General features: G+C 41.2%; 1 long non-coding RNA gene across 2 annotated transcripts in view; it reads left to right on the top strand.

Annotated features, from left to right (window-relative positions):
• Positions 1 to 21,806, top strand: part of LOC121011692 (uncharacterized) — a 33,003-nt gene extending 11,197 nt beyond the window's left edge. Inside the window, exons 1-4 of one of the 2 annotated variants that reach the window (XR_005781702.1) lie at positions 4,556 to 4,667; positions 16,811 to 16,864; positions 17,426 to 17,548; positions 21,645 to 21,806. This is a non-coding gene — a long non-coding RNA (uncharacterized LOC121011692). Of the gene's footprint in view, positions 1 to 4,555; positions 4,668 to 16,810; positions 16,865 to 17,425; positions 17,549 to 21,644 lie in introns of those variants that run through there. The other variant, XR_005781701.1, reaches the window with a different exon arrangement.
• Positions 21,807 to 27,000: the final 5,194 nt, after the last annotated feature.

Here is a 27,000-nt window from a genome sequence, read left to right as displayed (position 1 = left end):
GAACATCAGAGTCCCCTGAAGGGGGATTGCTGGGCTGAACCAGAGTTTCTGGTGGAGACTGAAAATGTGTGTTTCTAGCAAATGCCCAGACAATGTTAATGTTGCTGGTCTGGGTGGGGATCACAGTTTGAGAACCACTGCTATAACTGTTCACTCTTCCTTCTGCCTGAAGCTCTTTCCCTGTGTATCTCCTTGACTTATTCCTCCTCCTTCAGGCCTGTGCTCAAGTGTTACCTTCTCAATGAAACCTAGTCTGATCTCTCTACTTTCTGTTGCCACCTACGACCTCACTCCTGTCGCTCTTGATCCCCCCACCGTGCTCCACTCTGGTTTCTCTGAAGTGCTCATCACTTAACATTCTGTATAATTTATTTATTTTATTTAATCTGTCTCACCTACTAGAATATAAGCTCCTCAAGGGAACTACCTTCTAATTTGTTCACTCCATATATCCAACACTTAGAAGAGTGCCTAGCACATAATAGATGCTCAATAAATGTTTGCTGCATGAACGATTCAATACTTAATGTTCCTGTAAATTACAAGGATGAGAATCCTAATCTCTTCAAAGGCTTCCTATTTTCATGCTCGTTCCTTTATATGAAGTGTCTTCCCTTTTCTCCATCTCTTCACCTTAAATTTATTTATCTTTTAAGTCATATCATTCTCTTTTAACTACTTTCTACTGCAGTGACAACTCAGCTGTTCCTAACTATTCTCATTAGTTTCCTGGGTGTTATTTTGTCACTGAGAACAGAGACTATGTTCTGAATCAATGGCCAAATGGTAGAATCTGAATACATGCATGTTGGGTGATTGAACATTACTGTAAAGAGTGTTTAATAAAGCAATAGCTAGGATATTCCCACTTCTATAAATATCAACAATTTGCAAGTCTCACATTAAATTAGTCTAATCTTCGTAAGAATTTTTTTGGATTGAGTAGGAAAGATATTACACCCATTTTACATCGGGGGAAGTGAATTTAGGCTGAAATTCGGACAACAGTATCCACTTCATCAGGACTACATGTTGAAGTCATGCAATTTGCTACCACAAAGCTAGAACTCAAAATATGTTAGTTTTCTTCCCTAAGAGATCTTAGAAAAGCCATTTACATAAACCAATATTAACTGAATTCCTACCATGTGCCAAGAGCTTAATAAATCTTAAGCTTTATATTTCTAAATCTTTTTTTGTTTTTTTTTTTAATTTTTTTTTCAACGTTTTTAATTTATTTTTGGGAGAGAGAGAGACAGAGCATGAACGGGGGAGGGGCAGAGAGAGAGGGAGACACAGAATCGGAAACAGGCTCCAGGCTCTGAGCCATCAGCCCAGATCCCGACGCGGGGCTCGAACTCACGGACCGCGAGATTGTGACCTGGCTGAAGTCGGACGCTCAACCGACTGCGCCACCCAGGCGCCCCTGTTTTTGTTTTTTGAGAGAGAGAGAGAGAGAGAGAGAGAGAGAGCAAGTGGGGGAGGGGCAGAGAGAGAGGGAGACAGAATATGAAGCAGAGGGAGACAGAATCGACGCTGTTAGCCCAGGGGTTGATGTGGGGCTCAAACCCATGAACTTGACTGAGCCGAAGTCAGATGCCCAACAGACTGAGCCATCCAGGCGCCCCTATATTTCTATATATTATTAAACTACAATCTGGTGATATATTGCTTATTCCCGTTTACGGATGAAATAACAGACCCTGAAAGGTTAAGTAACTGGCACAAAGTTTCACAGCTAGAAAATGATGGAGCTAGAATTTGAGCTCAGCTCCCAAATCATGATTTTTTTCCCTTGGGCAGAGCATGGTGCCTCTCTGATGGCTTGAAACTCAGGTCTTTTGACTCAGAGTTCGGGGTTCTTGCGTGTATACCAACCACTAATTACTTTGCTGTTCTGTACTAATTGTTAATTAAATGATTAATTTTGAATAAATTTTATAGCATTTTAAATAAAGATTAAAATAAACTTTAGAAAAACTATTTGGTTCAGCCACAGGGTGGCGAATCTTTTTCTTTTCTTTTTTTTAATGTGATATTTATCTGCTTATTTTTCTTTTTTTCCCTTTTTCAAAAAATTAAATCCAAGTTAGTTAACATATAGCGTAATGATTTCAGGAATAGAATTTAGTGATTCGTCACTTACACATAACTCCCAGGCACCCCACAGCAAGTGCCTTCCTTAATGCCACTCACCCATTTAGCCCATCCCCCCACCCAGCACCCCTCCAGCCACCCTCAATTTGTTCTCTGGATTTAAAAGTCTCTTATGGTTTGCCTCTCTCTCTCTTTTTTCCTTATCTTTCCTTCCCTTCCCCTATGTTCATCTGTTGAGTTTCTCAAATTCCACATATGAGTGAAATCATCTGATGTTTGTCTTTCTCTGACTGACTTATTTCACTTAGCATAACACACTCTGGTTCCATCCACGTTGTCGCAAATGGCAATATTTCATTCTTTTTGATCGCAGGGCGGTGAATCTTAATGACTACTGCCTGATTTTTTTTTCCCTTTGGCTTTTACATACATAGAAAGTTAAAGCTGGAAAGGACCTTAGAAATCATGTGTCCTTTGGGTTTGTGAATATGAAAACTAAACCTTGCCCCAAATCAAAGCTAGGGACAGTCTGAGACCGGGGCATGTTTTGTTCTGTGCAGACCTTTCTTTTGCAGAGAGCCTTTTTGAAGGCTTTTCGGACAAGCTGAATGGACACCTGGGTGCTGGTTTGCATGGAAAGCTGGTAGGCAATGCTGGTGTCACCTTGTGGGAACAGAAGCACTCTTGAGAGGCTTGACCTTTCCTCCATTAGTGGCAGCTGCTTCTTCAATATCCTGCCGTAATCATTGCATCACATGGTAAAAGTCATTTGCAGAAAGGTAGAAACAGTCAAGCATTCACTGGTGTAGCACCCTAAGGTCCCAGCTCAGAGGACCAGGAGGAGCAGGGAACAGGCTGAACACTGGCCAAGTGCCTGACCGGCTCCTGTCTGAACTAAGAGCCTGACGTTCTACTATGGGTGTGTGCAGTATGAGATCACAGGCAGCAGCCTCTGGTTTCCAAAAGACATTTTCATATAAAAGGGATACCCACAGAAGGGTCTCTGTTGCCACTTGCCGAGAGTGGACAGGGGCCTGGAATCCACAACCACAGTGCTGAGATCGTTTCTGTTAAGCAGGTCACACTATGCTGACCATGTTTGAGGCTCATCTTTGTAGTGACATGGAAATGAAGGTAGAGGGAGGGCTCCCGGACCTGATCAGCCTCAAGTCTGAGATGGGAGTTTGCTCTTCTCCCCACTCCTTTGAAAACATCCTGGAAAGATGTCCAGCAAGTTCTTTGAAATGTTTTTTTGTTGATTCACACTTTAACATGACCACAGTCTTGGGGTAGTTTTAAGAGCAATCTTCTTCTGCATGTCTGTATAACATTGACCTTGTCAGTTAGTGGGCTCTAAAAGCTGGTTCTTTACACTGGAATGTATCAGCATTTCAAAGTGGAGCCTTGAGGCCTGTCAGACACCCCCACTGCAGAGTAGAAGCTCAAAATATTTGTTAAATAACTTCTTGGGAAACAATTTCCTCATCTGAACTGAAAGCTGATCAAAGGCATGAACTTGTTTTTTTATACCCTTTAAAAGTTGGTCTCTCTCCCTGTTTTTAAATGTTTATTTATTTATTTTTGAGGGAGCAGAAGCCAGGAAGGGAGAGAGAAGAAGCCGGCTCCTTGCTGATAGCAGCAAGCCCGATGTGGGACTTGAACTCATGAACCTTGAGATCATGACCTGAGCGGAAGTCTGACACTCAACAGACTGAGCCACCCAGGTGCCTCTAAAAGTTGGTCTCTTGTGTTCACTTAGGCAAAACTCTTTCTTCCGTGCTGAGCAAGCAACAGATACTGAGTATACACTTGATGGCTAAATGAACGGATTACAGGAGCAGAGAAGCAACAATGATTTAGAGCCTTGTTTTTCGGGTTTCTCTATATTCCCTGGCTGTGTCCTCCCATCCTCCACCCCCCCTCAGGACCTCACACCATCACACACAGTCAATGCCCACCCTCTGCCATCCACCCTGCCCCTGGCACCAGAGAGGGCCACCTGAGCACTTTTCCTATGTGGATTTTGCCCGAGGCTAGAGCCCTGCCAAACAATTACTTTCCAGGAACCATACGACTCTGTTCTGTTTCTGTAATGCAGCCAGAGTGGTGTGCCAAGGAACTGTGCAAGGGTGGGTCGTTCATGCTACTCTATCAGAAAAATCCACCATCAGGCTGTTCGCCCATTAATTAAATTGCCTAGTGTGGATGGAAGGGTGGGGAAGAGATCTGGGCAAGCTGTCTATTCCATGTTTAAGTGAATTTATATTCAACTTTGAAAAGGGATCGCAATTTTCTCTTCTTTGAGATTGAAATCATTTTACAAGTAAATACTGGAAGAGAAATGTGATTATGTGACTTTCTTTTTCTATTGTACTATTCTTATGGCTGATTATTGCTTTGATGTCTTCATTAAAAGATGATCTTCCTTCAAAATAAGGCTGGATCTTATGTCAGAATGATTGCAGGAAAGAGGCCTGGCCGAAGAAGCAGAGAAACTCTGGCTTCAGAAACGTTCAAGGTTTAAACATTGACTCTATCTCCGCAAGCCAAAGTGTCTGTTCTAAAAGAAGGTGATCATAGTATCCGCCGTACCTATCTTAGGAGATTCTTTTGAGGGGCAGTCCTCCTAAATGCTCCTTGAAAAATTTTATAATGTATTATTTTTCAATATGTTAAGGATGTGTTCCTTTGTTTCTTTTTAAGAAACTGCTGAGGCTAGTGATGACCATTATGTTATAAAAGGCCCCAGAAACAGGGTCAACCCTGTGTAAAGGTAGGAGGGAAAATGGCGATAGGAAGGGAAGGAGGCGTTAGAGTGCCCCCATGTGGCGACTTGGGTGTGACGTTTGGGAGGCGGCAGGATGGACCGACCCCGCTAGGGTGACCTGTAGTGAAAAAGGAAACCATACAAGAAGTCAAACTCAATGTCTCATAGGAGCATTTAAGTACCATAAAAAAAAAAAAAAAAAAAAAAAAAAGAATGTATTTCATGCAAATTGTGCTCCAAGTCACCAGCCTCCCTTTTAGGGTCTGCTGCCACTTTACATTCAATTTGCTGCTCTGGTGAACACAATGAAGTGTTTAGATTCCATTAAGAAACCTCAAAAAAAAAAAAAAAAAAACCAACCTTGAGCCTTTAGACTTAGAGGAAAGCTCTTTAAAAGCTTCTCACAAGCTATTATTTGTGCATTCAGAAAACCATTAGGACTTCCTCCTTTGGAAATCTGTGTGATTTTTTAGCTTCTGATTTTAAACATCAATATTTTCTTACCATGACCATTATCCTCAAGAACAAATTTCCCCGCCTCACCAGATAGTGCAATTTCTGAGGTTCCTGGATGTGGGCTGGATTTATAACAGTAATAAAGTGACATATCTGATGGGAGGAAGATTGGAATCAGAAGGAGTTGGGGGAGTAGGAAAGTGGGTGCATAAGTGTCCTGAGTAGAAATGCCATGGGAGTCACGGGGGGCTCCAGCCAAGCCTCATGCCCGAGAAGGATACTTGCCAGTTGGCGGAGCAGATACTTGGGGACCAGACTGAATCACAGTGGGAAACATCTCCTCTTTCTTCCTGATACTCTCAAGAAATGGGGACTAGGGCAGACGCCCCAAGAGGCATCCTGCCATGGCTGGGAGAGGATGCAAACTCTAGGGCAAGCTCTTAGGCTTAGCCTCCAGCTCTGTCACTAGCTGCTGAACTTAGGCAGTCAGAGAGTGGTGTCTTCAGTAGCCCCGAGGGCAAAATCCCAAGTAATTCATATCAAATTCCACAATCTTCTATTTAACAAGACTAATATGCCCTCTACCCAGCAAATACCAAATAATAAATTGGATGGGCCTTTCCAGTTCTTGCAAAGGAGAAAGTAAGAATATATGTGTAGATATAAAGAATGTAGGCTTTAAAGCCAAATTGCCAGGGTTCAAATGCCATCCCTTCCACCTACTAGCTAGGTGTCCTCTTATTGTCTCATTAAGCCCCAGTTTCTTCATCTGTAAACTGGGAATAAAAATAATTTCTATCTCAGAAGGTAGTTGTGAGGATTAAATGCAATGGTACATATAGATTTCTTAATACACTGCCTGACACAGAGTAAGCACTCAGTAGTTAACTACAGTAGTATTTTTCATCCTTAATATTTGAGACATGATGTTATGATGCCTGGTCAAGTTGAGGAAGACTGGAATGTCAAAGACATCACCTATGTAAATGTTTAAATCAAAAGGGCTTTCACAGAGTGTTTGACCTTCACATTTCTGTTTTTAAAAAAGGAATTAGTTGCTTTTATTCCTAATTGCAAAAGTATACATGAACACAATGTACAATTTGGATATTTTAGAAAGGCATAGAAATAACCATTGTTAATTATTTGATATATAATAATAAATATATAAATATATGTGCATATTTTAAACTAAACTGAATTTACACTACAGTTTTTAATCAGGTTTTTTGCACTGTGTTGTGAAAGTGACTTAAAAACATTTTTTTAAATGTGTATTTATTTTTGAAAGAGAGCGACAGAGCATGAACAGGGGAGGGGCAGAGAGAGAGAAGGGACACAGAATCTGAAGCAGGCTCCAGGCTTTGAGCCATTAGTACAGAGCCTAACGCGGGGCTTGACCCCACGAACTACGAGATTATGACCTGAGCTGAAGTTGGACGCTTAACTGACTGAGCCACCCAGGTGCCTCTGGACATGACTTTTTTAAAAAAACATCATGTTTTACTTCTGTAGACATTTTATTGCTGAATATGCAATAATTTAATCGGTGTTATATTGTTGAACATTTTGATTGTTTCCAGTTTTTACCTATTAAAAATTATAATGCTTATTTCTTAAGGATAAAAACTCTAGTAGAGAAAGATGGCACTACTTCAAGGCTTTTGATTCTTGTTCCCAGATTTTCCGCTAAAGAAGTGGTACCAGTTTACATTCCTCTCATGGGTAAAAGAATGCTCATTTCTCTGAATATTATAAAAATGTTTACCAATTTGATAGGTGAGAATTAGTTATTTTGCATTTGGATTTCTAGTGAATTTGAATATTTTAAATATGTTTATGGCCACTTATTTCTTAATGGAACATGTATCTGATGCTTTTTAAATTTTATTTTTTGTTATTTTTTTAATGTTTATTTATTTATTTTGAGAGAGAGAGAGAGAGAATGCAGGTGAGCAGGAGAGGGGCAGAGAGAGGGGAAGAGAGAGAATCCCAAGCAGGTTCTGCACTGTCAGAGAACCTTGAGATCATGACCTGAGCCGAGACCAAGAGTTGGGTGCTTAACTGACGGAGCCATCCAGGTGCCCCTTAAACCTTTTCTTTTTCTTTTTTTTTTTTTTCATTTTTTTTTTGGTAGTGAATATATTTAAAGTACAATTATCGTACACTTTTTCTCCCAACTGGATTGTAAGTTCCTAGAGGACAGAAATACCTATACTTCATTTGTCCCCCACAGTGTTGACAAGTATCTGTCAGATAAATACATCAGTGAACTGGGGGGCGGCTCAGTTGGTTGAGCTTCTGACTACTGATTTCTGCATGGGGCCTGCTTGGGATTCTCTTTCTCTCTGCCCCTCTCTCCAGCTCATGCTCTCTTTCTCTATCTCTCTCTCTTAAAAAAATATACCTTGGGGCACCTGGGTGGCTCAGTCGGTTGAGCATCCAACTTTGGCTCAGGTCATGATCTCACAGTTCATGGGTTTGAGCCCCGCGTCGGGTTTTGTGTTAACAGCTCAGAGCCTGGAGCCTGCTTCGGATTCTGTGTCTCCCTCTCTCCCTGCCCCTCCCTTGCTCTCACTCTCTCTCTCTTTCAAAAATAAATAAACATTAAAACTTTTTTTAATTAAAAAATACATTAGTAAACTGATATTTTTATTTTATTTGACCATAAAAGCTTTATCCTCAGTGATATTTTCCTATGTTACTTCCATTGTGGTTTTGGTCAGCTGACCTGGCAAGCAGAGGAATTAATTTGTTTGTTTAAGAAACTAATTTTAAGGGCACCTGGGTGGCTCAGTACGTTAAGCAACCGACTTCAGCTCAGGTCGTGACCTTACAGTTTATGGGTTCAAGCCCTGCATCTGGCTCTGTGCTGACAGCTCAGAGCCTGGAGCCTTCTTTGGATTCTGTGTCTCCCTCTCTCTCTGCCCCTCCCTTGCTCACACTCTGTCTGTCTGTCTGTCTGTCTGCCTCTCTCTCTCCCTCTCTCAAAAATAAATTAAAAAAAAAAACATTAAAAAAAAGAAACTAATTTTAGAAGAGACACTCAGTTGTGCTCAGGTTGTATTTATAGGAAGCAACCTTTGAAACTTTCAATATCATCAATTAACTCCCTCCTCCCCTGCAAGCTTTATTGGAGCTTGCTCATGAAATATAGGAATCCACTGACACATGTGGATTGTGTCATGGAAACTTGATCAAGGCAGAAGGTGACCCACCTCAAAATATCCACAGTCCCTAACTAACCAATGGGTTACTTATAACCAGGCACAGTTACGGAAAAAGGGAAAATTCTGTAAGTCACCATACCTCCTCATCTTCCCTCCTATAAAACAGCCCCCACCAACTGTGTCATCGTTGCTAATGGCCTCTCCTCTGCTCTTGTGCCCGCTGCTCCCTTATGGTATATTCAATAAACATCTATCTCCTTTGTTGTGCCCTGGGTGAGTCCTTTCACTGCCTGCACCACCGGCTTCCACCCAGTCGGTGCCCCCATCTGATCCGACAGGCAACACATTACGTAGTATTGAAAAGTGGCTGAGAAATGATACACATTTAGTAAGGGTGGGGTCCCCGTTGCTAATGTATTTGGATCAGCTCCCCTAATAATTTTACCTCAAATGAAAAAGAGAAGTCAAGCTCTTTGGGGCGCCTGGGTGGCTGAGTCTTCATTTGGGCTCGGGTCATGATCTCGTTGATTATGGGATTGAGCCCCACATCGGGTTCTGTACTGAGTGTGGAGTCTGCTTAAGATTCTCTCTCTTCTCTCTCCCTCCCTCAGCCTCACCTGTTTGTATGCCAAAGTGCTCGCTCTCTTTCTCAAAACAAAACAAAACAAAACAAAAAAACAGTCCAGCTCTAAGAATAAGATCTAAGTGGGGGACAGCAATCATGCTTCAGGCAGCAAAGCTGGTCATTGGGAGATTAGTGTATGACTTTGCCTTGAAGGGCTCTCTCTCTTTTTGAATGACAGATCATGGCCTTCTTGGAAAAGTGCTCTGCCACATTCTTTTTTTTTTTTTTTTAACGTTTATTTTTGAGACAGAGAGAGACAGAGCATGAACGGGGGAGGGTCAGAGAGAGGGAGACACAGAATCCGAAACAGCCTCCAGGCTCTGAGCTGTCAGCACAGAGCCCCACGCGGGGCTCAAACTCATGGACCGCGAGATCATCACCTGAGCAGAAGTCAGACGCTTAACCAACTGAGCTACCCAGGCGCCCCTGCCACATTCTTATTGATAAGCTTTCAAAAAAGAACAGAGCAGTGGGGAAGAAAGGAGGGGCCAGTGGGAGCCCAGACACCTTCACGGGCAGATGGGGACTTGCTCCCTTTGACTCGGGAGCAGTCTTGTTTATTGAATTTCAGTTCTGAAGATATCCTGTATGGTTGCCTGGTACTTCTGGTCTGCTCCCTCAATATTCTTTTCTCCTCCTTCTCTTACACGTTTCCCTCAACACCTCCCTCCGTCGGATCTGCTGGAACGCCCCCTTTCCTTACTTTACTTGAAAAAAAAATGTATTACATTGTCAAATAAATCAGTGTTCAACTGGTGTACTTGAGAATAGCTGAAAAAGCCTTTTGTCTCTGGACAGAAGATGCTTAGAAAATCTCACCCCATTATCTTCCAGGTAATTTGTCTTTTAAACACCTTTCTTCCATAGAGAAAATTGCAAATGGCAGTGAAAAGAGAGATGGTTCATTTAGAAGACACAGTGATAGTATAACAGTATTTTCTTAAGGTATTAATTAATGAACCTGTAATCGCTAAACTTAAATCACATAAGATGGAAGGTATGAAACTTTTTTTTGAAAAGAAGCTTTGCACCTATCTCATTCCCCCAAATAGCCATCTCTAATGATTCCCTCAAGTACTGTAGGAAAGACCTGCCATTTACAAAATGCTTTTGCTTATATTTTCTTATTTGGTCATTATGCATTAAGCACAATGGGCATTCCCCCTCATTTTCTAAATGCAGATGCCCAGACAAGGTTAGGTGACCTACTCAAGGTCACCCAGCTCCCTGCTGCTCAGTGGCTCCCTGCTATTCTCTGCATGCTCCCATCTCCGTGCTGCACTCTGTTGTTTAAAACAAAATGGAAAACAGCGTATTACTCCTGGCACTATCTTGGGGCTAGGTTATACTTGGCCTAGCTTTGCACCTAGGCACCCTTTGAAATGTGATTCTGAGCTGCGAAAAGGGCTATTTTAATACCCCCGGAGTGAGGCTTAGTTGAATTTTTCCTAGTATGTGCCTGTGACTAAGAGAACACAATGTCTCAAGTGGTTGTTCCTTCAGCACTTTGGTAACATTTGTTTTGCTAAAACCATGAAGTGACAATTACTCTCCTTTCTAAACACACTGGAAATGTATAGTCACCATTTCAGAAAGGGGGGTGGGTCACAAATTATTTTTAAAAGATGATACATGAAGAAGAACTTCCCATAAGTTTTGGGTTAGAGGCAGCTAATATTCCTCAATAGAAAACACTGTGAAAAACAACAACATTTTCAGTAGAAAATACCAGAAAAGCAAAAAATCTTCCCACTGAACATCTTGGAGGTGGAACTACCTCGCCACCTTTCACACATACCCAGAAATTCCCAAATTCAGGATCCTAAATGCAGGATCCCAAATGCAGGATCTCAAATGCAGGATCCCAAATGCAGGATCCCAAATGCAGGATCCCAAATGCAGAATCCCAAATGCAGGAGGGCACTGCACCTTAAAACACACCCCACCCCCACAGCAACTGCCGATGTGCCGTCACAAAGCCATTTGTGTAGGTAATGTTACCAGGATTAGTTTCCTCAGAGACATTTCCTGGCTCCAAATAGCTTTAAAGGATTTTAAAACAGCATAAAAGTTGGTGATCAATTATGACAAAGCAAACTGTCTGCTGACACTGTGCTTAGTAATTGAGGTAAGGTTTGACCAGGTTATTTTCAGGATTTCCAAAGAACAGACTTCTGTACAACAGCATTAAATAAATGGAGTTTCCAGCAAGCAAGGGTGAGAATTTTGTCGAGGTTCAAGTTCATACCGGGCTCAGGAATTCTCACCTCCTCAGCGTCACTGGGCACTGACATCACAGGCATATTTTCTATACTGAGAATTTGGGTCTCGCTTTATTTTTGCAGTTTTTAAGAAAAGAAAAAGAAATAATAACCTGTTAGGTGCCCACTATTATGTAGCAGCTGTAAAGAAAGCTAAGGGGATGACTCATTGTCCCTTGAACACATCATGCACATTCCAGCCCCCGCATCTCTGCTCATGTGTTTCTCACGATGCCCTTGCCCCTCCTGGCCTGCTGAGGAAGGCTACGTGCCTGCAAACATCATCTCTGGCTCTTTCTTCCCAGGTAGAGCAGTGCTGTCTGCCTCCTCTGAGCTTTTGTAGTCCTCACTGTTTGCAGGACACATATACAGCATATCCTCTCTGGTATGGATAATTCTCTTTTTATTTCCTACCTCTAGAAATGGGCTGTAAATTCCATCAGTGAAGTGTACCTTTCTTCCTTTCCTTTCTTTTGTTTAAGAAAAATTGCCCTGATAGTGTGCCTCATACCAAACAAGTACTCAAAGTAATCTCTTGATTGGTTCACGAATCCAAATCTCTCAGTGCTTGGAGGAGTATAGATTTAGTTTGGGTGGCAGAGTCCTTGGTTTTCACCATTGCCTGATTTAAGGTCTATGTTGGACTGTGGATTCGTGTTGTTACAGTGTTTCAGAGCAAGGTCAGGGAGGGGAACCTCAGTGTTTTCATCATAACTCCATTTGAATGTGTGCTCCCTTATCTGTGGCTGTTATCCCAACCAGTGGCAAGGACGTAATTAAAGAGTCACGAAGATTCAGGCAGGCTGAGTGTCCTGGCTTAACGGAGGGCCAAGCTCAGCTCCAAGAAGGCTAAGGAAATAAGAGGAAGAAGATACAGTTTCAGGTTAGGAAGAGTCCTCTCCTAGGGCCACCAAGAAAACACCTGGGAGATTCCGTGTAAGATTTAAAGATCCTGTTGTTGCCTTTTCTATGGGGCTGGGTTCACCTGCTTCGAGAAGGAAGTGGGGAAAATGAATCCAAGTTCCTGGTATTTTTTTTTTAATTTTTTTTTAATGTTTATTTATTTTTGAGACAGAGAGAGACAGAGCATGAATGGGGGAGGGGCAGAGAGAGAGGGAGACACAGAATCGGAAGCAGGCTCCAGGCTCTGAGCCATCAGCCTAGAGCCCGACGCGGGGCTCGAACTCATGAACCGTGAGATCGTGACCTGAGCTGAAGTCGGACGCTCAACCGACTGAGCCACCCAGGCGCCCCCAAGTTCCTGGTATTAAATGAGGCTTTTCTGTAGAAGAGCTGATGAAGCAGAGAAATTGGGAGGAGAGGAGTAGAGACAGCAGAAAGTTATCTAGAAGAGCAGTGAGGGGGGACAATGGAGTGGAAAGGAGGTCAGAGTGGATGTGAAATTATCTCAGGAGAAGGAGTGTTGTTGTTGGGAGAGAGCTGTTGGGGAAAGGATTCAATTGCATGGACAAAAATGTCAGGGAAATTTTTACCTGACTCCACAGAAAGCTTTGCTGAGTTAAGAGGCGAGTAATAGATTTGAATTCTGACGACCTAAGGCTATGTGCACAAGCCAGCTATGCAAGGAGGCAGCAAATGCCTCAGTGTAGAGCATGGACTTAGAGTACGTGGAACTGTGTTCAAATCTCAGCCATGTGTCCCTGGCCAGGTTACCGTTTCTGAGCCTCCGTTTCCTCATCTGTAAAATAAATGTGTCTCCTGCAGTGTTGTTGGGAGTATTAAATGAGATCATGTAAACGGTGGGTGAAGTCCCTGGCATTTAGTAAATGGTAGTGCCATCTGTATATGGGATGGAACAGAAGGATGGCATATTTCATGATCTCTTTTTTAAGTAAACCCTGGCTTTGGGGCACCCTGAGAGTGCCAAGGAGGGACCCAGAGAGAAATTCCTTGTGGAGGGAATGGCGAATGCAATTCTAGGAATAATGATGGCTAATGTTGCATTTGAAATGATTTCCTGCCCCAGGCTCTAATAGCTCTGTCTGCCCTCATCCGCCACAGCCTCTTCAGAAAACTCTGTTATGTGCAACTGCTTTGTGTTAGTGGTGTTTAGCAACAGAAAGGAGACAGGTCATTTGGCTACCTCCAGTGGGAAGGTAGAAAGCAAGCAGCAAGGACCGAGCAGGAAGCTGGAGTTCACAGCCAGAGGTGGTGGATTCATTAAGGAGCATAGTAATCCCACAGTGAGTATCAAAGGAAAGAGCAGCCTCAGAAGGGAAGCAGGCTTGATAATGTCCAGGTTACACTAATACATGCGTAACTGTCCCTGGAAGAAATCAGGAAACACCTCTAGTTATTGGACTAACCAACCCAGAGCCAAGAGCTGATATGAATGAAGTCTTTCTTGGGCCCTCTGCTATCACTTACTGATTAAGTTAGGTCAAGCTGACTCACCTGGAGTGGCTCTAGCACATTCTAGTTAATCTGGACCCGCTAAATTTGCACAGCCAGCATCTCTGAGTGTCCGTTGTAACTCCAGGCACTCCTTCCTCTCCTCTGTGCCACAGGAAGGTTTCCCCAGGTCGCCAGCCTCAGGGACAGACAGGATGCAAATGAGGAATAGCACAAAAATGGTTTGGCTCCAAATGGGGAAGGCCTTCTAGGATGGCTCACAACTGCTGTCATGTTGTGCTCACCACGGCAGTGACTCTCCCATAATTCTCGGGACCCCTCAGATAATCGCCCCAGCCACCAGAGGCCATAGCCCTTACCCACTGGCTAGCCTCCACGGCAGTCCCCTTACACACACAGGTTTCCTTTGCCTCGGGCAGGCTATTCTTAAACTCTAACTCCTTCCCACGGTACTGTTGAGCCTCCCCACGTTGCCCATGACGTCCTCTTGACGGTAAGCAGCCCTGTCAAGGGCAATAGCTGAACTGCCGCCATTCGTCATTTCCTATCTCTTTAAATAACACCTGTTCACCCACACAAGTGGCTTCACTGCCATTTGCAAGCATCTGCCATAAGTTTCCAGAATTTCTCCAGACCACCCATCCCTCACTCGCTCATTTTGCTACTCGTTTGTTATTCCTAGCTTTCCTATCAGTGACCACACCCTTCCTACCAGCTTCCTCCTCCCCAGTCTGGTTCTGTCCCCAAGCTTTTGTCCTTCACTTTGGAACCAATTGTGCTGGCTTCCAACCCCTTCACTCCTCTGGACAGAATCCAGGTTTTCATCTGCCTCAGATACCTACAGCCTCACTAAAACCTTTAACACTCCAAGCAGGGAAAAAATATATAAACCATAATGTTAAAGTTATAAACCAGAAATAAATAATGCCAACACATTAGATGACGACTATTAAAAAGACTTTTCTGAGGGGCACCTGGGTGGCTCAGTCGGTTAAGCATCCGACTTCTGCTCAGGTCATGATCTCACAGTCTGTGAGTTCGAGCCCCACGTTGGGCTCTGTGCTGACAGCTCAGAGCCTGGAGCCTGTTTTGGATTCTGTGTCTCCCTCTCTCTCTCTGACCCTCCCCCGTTCATGCTCTGTCTCTCTCTGTCTCAAAAATAAATAAACTTAAAAAAAAAATTACAAAAAAAAAAAAGATTGTTTTGAACTGTCAAATGTTTCTCCTGCCCAAATGTTCTGAAGGCCCAATTTGCTGGCACTCAGAGTCTGCCTGATGGTGAAGCACACGAGCTCCCCCCAACTTCCACCCCACACCTGGTGGCTAGCCCCCCAGCTTGCTTCTAGCTCCTTCCCTCCATAAAATGGCCTCTTCTCGTTTCTCCCCATCCCCATCCGTCCCGGTGTGTGTATCTGTTTTGTCTCTTTAACGCATTCTCAATGAATTGATTGCTACTTATTGCTTTTTCAACAAAGATGACTAAAACGTCAAGCGATAAGCACTGCACTAGAGATATGTGTTGATTCTACCCAACAGTCACTCCCTCCTGTAGCCAGGTCCAGGAGGTGACCGCAGGGACCAGGAGAAAAAATTAAGCAACAGGCTGTAACAATTGTTCTGACCCTGAGCAAATTTACGTGGGTCACCAGAACATCCATCATTTCTCACTGCAAGTGTTTTTTAATGCCAGTAGCGATGGTTATGCATAATTTATTATCTAATTGACTTGACCGAAAAGGCCATGAGAGAAATAACAAGCATACCCAGAAGGCCCCCCCACTTCCTGTCCTGCCTGTGTTCTTTTGCCTTATTTCTTTTTTATTTTTTGTATCAAAAGTGCATTTAAAATGGGTTTGCTTTTTATCTGTAACCCAAAATCTTTATCTCATGACCTCATTTTTTCGGCACAACCCTCCCTAAGCTCCTTCTCAGACCTTCTCTGAACCGAGCCATATGTGGCTCTGCCTTTATTTCAACTGCAAGCAGTTTCTCAGAATAGTATCATTAGCGAGGAGGACCCCTCTCTGCCAGGGAACCCGGGATGGTGTCTGCTCGCCTCGGCAATGCAGCCCTTCTGGAACTTTAACTTTGCCTTTTAAAATATTTTGTGTACGAGCTCTCTGTACTCTTGGCCTACCCCCTTGTTTTCCCTCCAGGTCTCAGTGACCGATCTGCTTTCCCCTTAATTTACTCATTTACTTCATTTTATGTCTTCTAACCTGGATACTTTCAGAGCAGCGTCTCCAGACTTTTCTCCTTGCTCATCACTGTTTACTCCATGATAGACATAGGTGCTACAGGAGGTGAGGGGAGCCAGCCCATCTAATATTTCGGAGATGATTTAGAGATTTTACTCAAGAAGAGATATTAAGGAGGGTCTCAAGATGGACAGTGTGGGTGAAGAGCAGGTGGAAGAAACAAAGCCTCTGTGAATGAGGATTATATTCATTTTCTTGTGGCTGCTGTAGCAAAGTACCACAAACTGGGTGGCTTAAAACAATAAAAAGTTATTGCCTCAGTTATGGATGATACAAGTCCAAAATCAAGTTAGTAGGGTCATGCTTCCTCTGAAACCTGCAGAGGGGAACTCTTCCTCACCTCTTTCGGCTTCTGCTGGTTTCCAGGCATTCCTTGGCTTGTAGCCCCGTCACTCAAGTTTTCTGCCTTCCTAACTTGTCACACAATATGCTATTTGTGTGTCTTTGTGTCCACATGACCATCCTTCAAGGACACCAGTCATACTGGAGTAGGGGCCAGGCCTACTCCAGTATGAACTCATCTTAACCAGTGATATCTGCCACCACCCCAAGTTCAAATAAGGTCACGTTCTGAGGCTTTGGGGGTTCGGATCTCAATGTATCTTTCGGGGGAGGGACACAATTCAATGAGGAGCATGACCATTTGGAGAAAAGTCAGTGGTTCAGTTTGGCTGAGAAGTTGACTATGATTAGGGAGTAATGGGAGATGAAAACAATCTAGCAACTAAAATAATTGGAGAGTAAAACTGTGGACTTATTAGCTTAGTTTAATACTGAGAAATTCTCTCCATCTCTCATTCCAGTCCAGCACCTTACAATTTTTGCAACTGGTCAAAAGAAAGAGGGCTACCATGCAGGTAAGCCAATAATGTCTTCTCTATCTCTCTGTCGTTCCTTTGTTTATTAATCCAATAGTATTTATTGAGCCCCATGTGTGAGGAACCATCCCAGACGATGGTTCGGTGGCAAACAAGACAAACCTAACTTCTGCTTTTCTGGAAACACAACTCAAAGTGTGATCTTACTCATCTCCACCTATGACCTTTTTCATCAACATGTAAAAATGTTTGAAAGGAATTCCAAGGTAGAAAAATTAAAAATGGGCAGGTGGCAAAATGCAAAACAAAACAAGAAATCATTTTAAAAGTAGAAAATAAGTAAATACTCCCCAGGTAGGTGGCAAGCATGTGCAAAGCTCTTTCTATGTCAAGGCCAATGGCCTTAACGTATTATAAGGTATCAGATAACTAATTCCTCCAAACTGCTGAGGCATGCTTGTCATTCCCATATTGAAAACTGGAAATCTTCAACTGCCCCTCCTGGAAGGTGACAATGTAACACACTGCCCAATACTCAGCCACCTGCTGAAGTTTAAAAGGCACAGTGGGAAATACATAGCTATTTCTTCCATACATTAGGAATAATTGGACCATGCCTGGACAAGCACAATGAGTTGGACGCAAGCCTTCAATTCTAATCTGGCAGCACACTTGTTGATAAATTGCAAAACGTCTCCTGGTTTCCATGGAAAAAAAAGGAAGGTACTGTGGACATGCGACTCAGTGCAATTATATTCACTATAGTTAATATTTTCCATAAACTACAGATGGTCTCTGGATTGGGCAATATTTGCAAAAATTATATTATAATACTATCAAATACTACATAGAATGAACTTTCAAAGGAATAATTTTTTCATTTAATAGTATGTTTTCACAAAAGGTAGGGAAGAAAAAAAGAAAAAAAAAACAATCAGTAAGATAGTGAATGTCATTTGAGATATTCACAAATAGTCTGGCATTCATCTCTTTCTAAGAACATAGTAGGACTGTATTTCTCTGCCCCCTTTCAAGTTAGGTATGACCATGTAACTTACTTTGGCTGATGAAATGGGTACAGAAGTGACGTCATTCCTTACTGAAACCTTTCAGAACCAGTGCACAGTTTGTTACATTCTCCTATTTTGCTGCTTTAGAGGTTGTGGAAGTAAGTGTCAAGGTGAGTCCTCTCAGAATGGCTCTCTTGATGACACTGATGAGCAGAGAAACAGAGTGTGGGTGAAATCACAGATTTATAGGATTAAGACATTGAAGCTTAGGGTTTTTTATTACTGCCACATAACCTATCCTGTTCTGATTGAAATCAGCAGCAAATTCTTCGTGTCCATTTCTACTAACCAACTAGTCAACACCTTTAGTGTTAATGGGGGAGAGTTCTCAGATGGTTGGATGGTGCCCCCAAAGGGAATTCTTTTGGGTGTGCACCTGTCAGGGTGGATCTGTCAGGGAGACCAAGGTTGGGCTCCAGATAGATTGTAAGGCTTTAGTAGGAAGATACTAGAATACGTTTATTTTAATTACTCAATTGTAATAAATGCTTTGGATAACTATGAAATATTTCAATATGATATGATTTCAATGTGATTTTATTCTAGTCAATACTCAGCAGTGAAGTTCCAAGAATATTATGATGAACAAAGGGACAAAGGAAAAAGATGGAAAACCATAGTCAACAGAATATCATGTTAATAGATGGACGTAGCCATTGACTTAATGTCAAATTCATCCATCTCTCTCTTTTCTATTCTTAACTCCCTTAGTTAAGTCAATCTAACCACCCATTTTCAATCCAGAATTCTACTCTTACACTTCTACAATGACTAGCATAGCTACCTAAGATTACTTTTGGGACAAAGCAGGGTACAAATGGAGGAATAGACAATTCCTTTATCCTAGGGAACTGTGAGGTTTGCTTTACCATGGCTTTATCACTTCACCCCTAACTCCTTTTTCCCTCCCTGCCTCCTAATCAATTCCCTTTACCCCAAACCACTCTCTTGCAAGTGTGCTCTGATGGCTTTTCTCACATGGTTTCACTCATCTGCAAAGCCCTTCTTGCTCTATTTTCCTATTCAAATCTGACCATCCCTCAAGGCTCAGCTGCCATCTCCATGAAGTTCTGGAACTTCCTGATGTCTTTATTAGCATTCCTCTTTTCTAAATTCCTGTAGCAGTAACAGTCTGCAGTACATCATTTCGTCCTTAATTATATAATGGTTCACCCCTGTTTTGGGTGCCCCTGTTCTGTCCCCCAGTCACTTTTTGGGGTTGTGTGCAACTCAAGACTTCTCTCTCTCATTCTTTCTTTCTCTGTCTTATGTCTTTTCATAAAAAACACCCTGCACCATGCACAGAAACACAAAAATGAAACAGGCCTTACTATTAAAAACAAAAGAGCATGACAACTCAATGTAACCAAAATAATTCAAATAGTACCTTCACTTATGATTGATAACATGCCCTTCTGAAAAGTAAGGTCTATGTAAGATGACTATTACACGGAAGCTATTTTACTGTGCAGAAGCTAGCAAAGGACAAATTACATATTTAAGATAAAATATTACATGTGGACTTCATTTTCATCTTCTTGATATTTTATATGAAATTGAGATTCTTTGAATCATTTACAAAACATGTCAATTAAAACGAGATTTCAGGAACTTTTGCTAATGTGTTAGGCTTTTGGTTTTACCAAGCACAAATGTAGGCTCAATGCCTTTTTTTTTTCTTTTCAAATATTTTATTTACTTTTTGAGATAGAGTGTAAGCAGGGGAGGGGCAGAGAGAGAGAAGGGGACAGAGGATCCAAAGCTGGCTGACAGCAGCAAGCCTGATGTGGGACTTGAACTCACAAAATGAACCACAAGATCATGACCTGAGCCCAAGTAGGATGCTCAACCAATTGAGCCAAGCAGATGCCCCGGTTCAATGCCTTTTTTAAAAAAAAAAATTTTTTTTTTTTAATGTTTATTTATTTATGAGACAGAGAGAGATCATGAACGGGGGAGGGTCAGAGAGAGGGAGACACAGAATCGGAAACAGGCTCCAGGCTCTGAGTTGTCAGCCCAGAGCCCGACGCGGGGCTCAAACTCACAGACTGCGAGATCATGACCTGAGCCAAAGCCGGACGCCCAACCGACTGAGCCACCCAGGCGCCCCTCAATGCCTTTTTTTTAAAAAAGTTTTATTTTATTTATTTATGTATTTATGTATTTATTTATTTAGAGAGAAAGGGAGAATGCACGTGTGGGGTGGGGGGGGGTGGGGGGCGCAGAGAGACAGGGAGAGAAAGAATCAGAAGCAGGCTCTGTTATCAGTGCAGTTCTCGAATTCGAGAACTGTGAGATCATGACCCGAGTCAGAATCAAGTCAGATATTTAACAGACTGAGCCACCCAGATGCCCCAGGCTCAATGCCTTTGATGATTCTATATACCTGTACACTCATAGAATCAGAAATGGTAATTAGCATGTGGTCAGTTGTCAATAAATTCTTGTTGATTATTCACCTTTACTATAAAGTGCTTTGATTTTTTTTTGACAAAGCCTTTTGGACCTGAGCTCTGGCTTTCATATGCTAATATACGTATAATACATACATATCCATGTATTTTAGTTTTAAGTGATTTGAATGTATGTGTGTACTTAAAGCCTTTTTGGCAAAACTAGGAAAAATTGAATACAGAGGACTACATGTTAGTTGTCATTTGTTAATTTTCTTAAGTATGAGAATGGCATTATGCTTTTATAATAGCATTTTCTTATTTTTAGAAGATACATACGATAATACTTAGGTTTTGAAGTACCGTGATGTCTGTAACTGATTTTCAAATGGTTCACCAGAAAATTATAGGTAGGTAGATAGATAAAGCAAATATGGAAAAATGTTAACAATTGTTGAATTCAGGGGATAGACAGTTGGGTGATTCTTTATTATTCTTTCAATTTTTCTGTATATTTGAAAATGTTAATAATAAACAATTGATTAAAGAAAACTTGCTATCATGAGAAAAATCAGAAGCAGGAACATTAATATTCAGACCAATTATAATAGCCAGTGACGTGGATGTGCATACATGAATTGTGTGACGGAATCTCTGTTACTAAGGTTTATCGTGCTGTTATTTCTGAGCAATACTGGATGCATTCTAATAAATAGATGTTACTATTTGCTTGACCCATTTGGGGGATCAGGAATAGAGGTGTAATTCTACAGTCAAAACAATGGCTTAAAGGTATACACAGTCATTTGACATTTTAAGAGATGGAAGTTAAAAACTTACAATCAGGCTTCAATCAGAAAAATAAACGGGTAATTTAATTTTTAATATAAAGATGTTTTTGGAAAAAAATGAGACATTGCAAACTACTTGAATGTTCTTTTCTCTTTTTTTTTTTATTTTTTTTTTAAAAATTTTTTGTAACGTTTTTATTTATTTTTGGGACAGAGAGAGACAGAGCATGAACGGGGGAGGGGCAGAGAGAGAGGGAGACACAGAATCGGAAACAGGCTCCAGGCTCTGAGCTGTCAGCCCAGAGCCTGACGCGGGGCTCGAACTCACGGACCGCGAGATCGTGACCTGGCTGAAGTCGGACGCTTAACCAACTGCGCCACCCAGGCGCCCCTCTTTTCTCTTTTTAAGGTAATATAAACAAAACTGGTTAAAGTGATTATATCTGCCTGACCAGATTTTCTTGATGATAAAAACCATTCCTGGTTTTTTATTACTAATGTCTGATGAACTCTTGCAAGCATTTTCAAATGCCACAAAATTCATCAAAGTCATGATTTCTTCCAGGATGATGCTCAGCTGTGGATAATATCAACAACAATGGGATGAACAATTTTGATGAATGCAAACTGAAAGAAAATCCAGCATATGAAATTCACATTTTGGTATATTTTTATTTGCTAAGTCTTTTCAGCTTTAATAAACACATGTCAAGATATACCTACTAAATATTCTATCTTCTATTGTGCATTTTAGAATGTCAATTTTAAACTTAAAGTGCCCCCAAATATTTGGAAGAACAGGGTGAGGTGCAAGAACTTTTTTTTTTTTCAAGAAAAGAAAACCCAGCAACAAAAACAACAACCAACAACAATAAAGAGGGGGTAACGATGTAGATTCAGAGCTAAGCTTATCTCACTCTACACTGTATAACCTCTATTTCTTACTGTGACATTCAGAATAATAAGTGTACTCATTAGGACATTTTTAACCAAGCACATCTTAACAAAGTCTGTTTTCCTCTTCAATCTCAGTTCTTGGGTTCTAGGTATAAAGAAGAAACACCATTAGGATTTGGCTTCTGTTCAATATAAAGATATAATTACATAAAAAATTGCTCCATTCCTTCTGCAAGGTGGGTGTCTTTCCCAAACACGAAGACAAAGATACTCTAGCAAACCTCTGACCGGCAGAAAACAAACCTGGCTCTATGTTGCCATCATGTGGTCAATATCTATATTACACCTTCACTCCACCGGTGCCGCGCAAGATGGCAGCCACCTGGAATCTTAAACCACCTAGAGTAGTGTCAGTGGGTCAAACCCACAGGCCTCATTTTTCATATAAAGAAACCACATTTTATGGAGGTGCAGTGTGTTAGTTATGTTTTTGTTTTCTTAACCCTTTATTCTTCAACCTAGTAACTGTACCCAGAAAAAGATAACATTAACGAGATGGATACAAAAATGTTTAGTTTCTTAGTTCCAAGTTCAGTGATTCTTTCCTTAAAGATCTTTACTTTTAATGCACCTACACATAGTTCACATTAATTTCTGCCAATTGACTAATAGCTCCCTTTTAATTTAATGAATACTGAGCACCATGTGTTTTAGTAGATATAAAATGCCCAGACTATAGCATTGTGTGTCAACTATACTTCAGCAAAAATACATACATACATACATTTTAGGAGATCTGTGTGTTAGATCCACTTGGTCATCCACCTAAATATATCAGGCCTCATGCAAGTCACTCGATGTTTAAAGGGCTCCTTCCTCCTCTGCTCAACAAAGGACTTTTATGGGGGAGAATATCCAGCAAAAAAATCCTATCATTATTTTGTTTCAGTGTGCACCATGAGATTTAGTACTTAATTTTACTGTCTTATTTAATTTAATAATTTTTCTAATGAGTCCTAATCTTGTTTCTACAACTAAAATTTAAGTTATTTGATTGCAAGAATGATAGCAGACTCTCTGGCCTGTGGACTGTATTACATTACCTGAAAGGTTAATAGTCTGCATTTAATAATTCAATGTCAATTAATTTTCAGCAAGTCAAAATAACAATGAAATTGTTAAACTATTTCACTACTTCACATTCATATTATACTAATATATAATATGCAGCACCATTGATTTACTAGCTAATATATTAACAACAACAACAACCAAAATGTTTCAAATGTGGGCCAGAAGCGAGCCATCACTACCCGCTTACTTGAGCCCACTGATTCTCTATATTACTCTGTGGTTCATTTTATCAAGCACAGTAGAATCTCTTCAGGACCGATATCTAAGAGTATGCTAGGCTTTTATTATTTAATCCTATTTTGCTTTGTGGCAGATGATTTGCCCTTGTATTTGAATTCATGTAATGCTAAGCAGCATTACACAAGGTTCTACCATTAAGTCAGTTTCTAAACCCACAAACACATCCCCCAGAAATCTCTGTTACTTACACTGAGTTAAGCCCATCCATTACCATCAAACAGCCAAACTAGGGGGGAGGGGTCTCAAAATTAATCAAAGTTTTTTAAAATTTTTAGTAGGAAATATCTAACTTCCTGAGAACTTGAGGATGTGTTTTCGTTTGTTTGTTTGTTTGTTTCCATTAAATTTTACTCATCATACAGAATTCACAAGGACTCCATGGTCGGGGCAGTGATTTTCCTGTTGTGATTCCTGTATTTGAAGGTGGTCAAATGAACTTCAAAATTATGCAAATCAGATAATATAGTCTAATATCTCTCTCTATCTGCTTATCTGCCTATGTACTAGAGTCCCACTAATGTGCTTAAGAGTTGGATTAGGGGTGCATAGGTGGCTCAGTAGGTTAAGCATCCAACTCTTGACTTCTGCTCAGGTCAGAATCTTGTGGTTTGGGGGAGAGAGACCTGAGTAGGGCTCTGTGCTGACAGTACTGAGTCTGCTTGGGATTCTCTCTCTCCCTCTCTCTCTCTGCCCCTCCCTGCTTGCATGCTCGTGCACGCTCTCTCTTCAAATAAACAAATAAACATTTTTTAAAAAGAGTTGCATTAAGGGCCATAGATTGCCTAAAAGATTACATCCTACTAGTTAAGTACCATCAATATGATTAGTGACATACAAATAAGCCACTAACCTGTAAGAACTCTATTCTTTTAAACATTTGCAAGATAATGCAGCCTTGGGGCACCTGGGTGGCTGGCTCAGTTGGTTAAGCACCTGACTCTTGATTTCAGCTCGGGTCATGACCTTGAAGTTCATGAGCTTTAGCCCTGCATCCTGCTCCATGCTGACAGCGTGGAGCCTGCTTGGGATTCTCTCTCTCCCTCTCTCTCTGCCCCTCCTCTGCTCATGTTCTCTCTCTCACTCTCTCAAAATAAATAAATAAGCTTAGAAAAAAGATAATGCAGCCTTTGTTAAGCAAAGTTTTCTTCTTAGGAGTAGGTTAACATATGTTCCAATATTTAGTTTATGTTGGTGAGAGAAAATCAGCTAATTACACTTCTGCTGTTTGCTTATTGATCTTACTTATTACTAAGTGAAAACAAGCAATATTGCTTGTTATTTTTATACCCCTGTGCATTTGCTCATGTTACTTCTGTCTGGCATGCCCTTTCCACATCACTTGTCATGTACTATTGCCCTTATTCATTTTCTCTCCTAAGTCCTTAAAGAAAAATGACCAGGTCTTTTATAAATTCACTCATTTATCTATTCGATAAAGATTTAGCTATGTGCCAGCTCTGTGGAATACAGCAGTGATAAAATCAGATGAAAATCCCTGCCTTCCTGGAACTTATATAGACATGATATAACAAATGACTAAAACATATTGTTAGCTGGGTGGCAGTAAGTGCTAAAGAAGTGGGATAGGGTGTTGGGAGGATGGAGTTGCAATTTTTAATAAGGCAGCCAAGGAAAGTTTGGCTAATGCAACAACTGAGCAAAAAGACCTGAAAGAGGTGAGGGCAAACCACATAGAAATCTGGGGATAGAATGTTCCAGAAAGAGGGGCTAGCAAGCATAAAGTCACTAAAATGAGAGTATTCTAGATAATTCTAGATTTGAAGAAGAGCCAGAAAGGGGCCTATGTGGCTGGAGTAGAATAACGTGAATAATAACCTTGTTTATCTTAATATCCCTAGGTTTTAATGCTGTCTGAAACATATTAGGAATGAACAGTTTTGATGAATTAATGAATATTTTAATGATAATGTAAAAAAAAAAAAGTCAACGTTTCACAAAACCTGAATTGTGCTAAATCCAGTTACTTTTTTAACAAAAATGTTTTCTTTGGTTGTCCTATCTTTAGTTTGTCATTGGTATGACTTTTATTCAGGTTGTAGGTACATTCAGGATGTCATGCTGCAGTATATTATAATCTTCTCTTTGCGCTTCTTCCTATTAAAGTACTTATAAAGAACTGTAACCTACAGCGAATGCAGACACTGGAAAATGCTAGCAAACATTGTTGGATGGCATTCTTATAACATTCAGATCTCTTAGCAAATTAATAGTGCTACTTAGAATCACTTAAAGAATTTGCGAGTTTATGGAGTGACTTGTCTTCCAAAACTTATTTCTCAGAACATCACTCATAAAATATGTATAAAGTGTACCATGTGCATAATCTTATTAACATTTATTGTATTTGCAAAATGACTCACTGTTAGCAGCAGATGGGGCCATGAACACATGTACACCAGGCAACCACCACCAGCAAGACTGATTAGCTCTTGACCACTTTTTGCCCGATTGTTCCTTTCCCTGGGTCACTTTGGACCCCAGGTGTTAGCATTTCCTGCTATGGCTTTTTTTTTTTTTAAAGCAAAAACAAAAAACTTTTTTATGTTTTATTTATTTTTGAGAGAGAGACAGAGACAGAGACAGAGCACGAGTAGGGGAGGGGCAGAGATAGAGGGAGACACAGAATCCAAAGCAGGCTCCAGTCTTTGAGCTGTCAGTACAGAGCCCAATGTGGGGCTTGGACCCACAAACCATGAGATCATGACCTGAGCTGAAATCGGATGCTTAACCAACTCAACTGAGCCACCCAGGCAACCCCCTGCTATTGTTTTTAACTTGTCAGTGGATCCCTTTGAATCAATGACCTCTCCAAATTGGTTGTTAATCTTTAATACTGATTAAGTTTTTATTCTAACTATGATATTTTCTGTCTTCCCAATTTGATTTCTTCTTGAGATTCAGAAAAACATATTCAGGGGCGCCTGGGTGGCTTGGTCGGTTAAGTGTCTGACTTCGGCTCAGGTCATGATCTCACGGTCTGTGAGTTCGAGCCCCGCGTCGGGCTCTGTGCTGACAGCTCAGAGCCTGGAGCCTGTTTCAGATTCTGTGTCTCCCTCTCTCTCTGCTCCTCCCCTGTTCATGCTCTGTCTCTCTCTGTCTCAAAAATAAATAAACGTTAAAAAAATTTTTTTTAAAAAAATGTTTAAAAAAAAAGAAAAACATATTCATTTCCCTACAGTTCCCAAGAAATGCTTGAAGGGAAACACCAACTGTAAAAGATTTATTTTCTCAAAGTTGCCAGATCCTGATAGTTTTGGAGTTTTTTTTTTTAATTTTTTTTTCAACGTTTATTTATTTTTTTGGGGACAGAGAGAGACAGAGCATGAACGGGGGAGGGGCAGAGAGAGAGGGAGACACAGAATCGGAAACAGGCTCCAGGCTCTGAGCCATCAGCCCAGAGCCCGATGCGGGGCTCGAACTCCCGGACCGCGAGATCGTGGCCTGGCTGAAGTCGGACGCTTAACCGACTGCGCCACCCAGGCGCCCCTGGAGTTTTAACAGAACCCTCAAGAAATCAAATGTTGTCAAGTGTCAATGCCCTTCAGCTGAGGCTGAAATCAGGAAGTCAGCGATAGTAAACCCAGTTGTATTTATTTCTTGTTGCAACAAGGAAGAATACACACCATGGG

This window comes from Herpailurus yagouaroundi, unplaced genomic scaffold (assembly GCF_014898765.1).
Source record: "Herpailurus yagouaroundi ecotype Mexico unplaced genomic scaffold, PumYag 195, whole genome shotgun sequence".
NCBI lineage: Eukaryota > Metazoa > Chordata > Mammalia > Carnivora > Felidae > Herpailurus > Herpailurus yagouaroundi.
Note: the sequence above shows the minus strand (reverse complement) of the source record. Positions and strands in the feature narration are given on the sequence as shown.